Raw genomic sequence first — 1,601 nt, forward strand, 5'->3', positions numbered from 1 at the left:
CACACAGACACACACACAGTGTTATATGAATATTTAGTCTTATTATGGTCTGTATATTCTCAGACTGACAGTAGATGGAGTTTATGTCTCTGTTCTGTCAAATATTTCTTCTTCTTCTTCTTCTTTTTCTCTGACATGTGAAACAGTCAGAGGCTCCTGTAGTTCCCTGTAGCGCCCCCCAGCTGTCAGACAGCACGCTGCCTCACCTGTCCGCTCTGCTGTACCTGTGAGTTTCTGATGTACGTTCACACGTTACACCTGAACAGAAAGCACTTCACTAAAGATCTGAGTTTTTGTTTCCTTCCTGGAGTAATAACTGACATATTTTACACCTTCAGTCTCTGAACAGACAATAAAAATAATCCATCAGCACAACAGAGGTTCCCCAAACCCCGGCAGGGTTCCCTTAACCCCCCCTCAACAGTCATGGAGAGACCTGGAAATTGATTAAAATGACTAAATCTCTGTTGTCCTGGATTATTTTAATAGTATTTTATTTACACTGATAATTGTTAATATGCAACGTGTAACAAACACTGATGCTTTATACATTTCCTCTAATAGGTTAGAAGATGAATTCAGCTTTATTTGAACTGTTATTGATGCTCTGCAGAAGCCGTGGGAACCCTGCACCGAGCCATACTGACCACCTTTACATGCACGTTTCATCATAAAGTATTCAGTGTGAGTGATGGAGGACATCCACAGTCTATCAGAAGCTCCTCCCACTAAACTCGGGATGCTGGGACGTCTTTAATCCTTTAGGTATTACATGAACGACCTCTGACCTCCGTATGCACTCTGACCTGTATCAGACTGGATTTAGTCCTCCAGCTTTATGAACAAGAGGAATCAAACAAAAACTACAAATCCCACCGGAGCTGAATGCTCAGTGTTTCCTGGTGTTTCCTTCAGCAGCTGTTCTCTTGCACTATTATCACACTCAGTATCTATGCAAACATCAGCCACCAAATTCCTTTCCCAACTGATAATCAGAGAGATTGATTGCTGTTCAAACGTATTAAAGCAAGTAAAATGATCAATAGTTACATGTTAGCTTGAAGCTAACACAGCCCATTGGTTTGAATGAGGAATGCTAACAGTGCTAATAGTGCTAACAGTCTCTGAGACGTTAAACTGTCACTCTGTCACTTTAAACCTGCAGCTGCTCCTTGCTGCCATGGTAACCACACTCCCCTCCCATTGGCCCGTTGGACGGTTGTTTTGATCATGTGACTGTTTGTATGTTTACCCTTTTCCTGTTCAGCTGACCAATCAGCTGCCAGCTTTCTCTGGAATAAAAAAAACTTGTTTGACCTTTGACCCCGGTGTTTGTGTGTGTGTGTGTGTCAGTGAGAGTGCGACAGGTGATAATCCGTTAATATAATTAAGGTGTTAAACAACACGTGAAAAACAACACACATACATTAAGAGTCAGACAGACGGTTAGAGCATCAGTGTGTCTCATCCTGAGGGTTCCTACAGACAGACAGGTAAAGTGGTCTTACAGTATGAGGAGGAACTGACCGACAGCTGAAGAGACGAGCTTCAGTGTCATCTACCTGTCTGTGAGTCCGTTTACCTGTCTGTGAGTCCGTCTA

This window comes from Morone saxatilis, unplaced genomic scaffold (genome assembly GCF_004916995.1).
Source record: "Morone saxatilis isolate NCDOM2014 unplaced genomic scaffold, NCSU_SB_2.0 Contig183, whole genome shotgun sequence".
Taxonomy (NCBI): Eukaryota; Metazoa; Chordata; class Actinopteri; family Moronidae; genus Morone; species Morone saxatilis.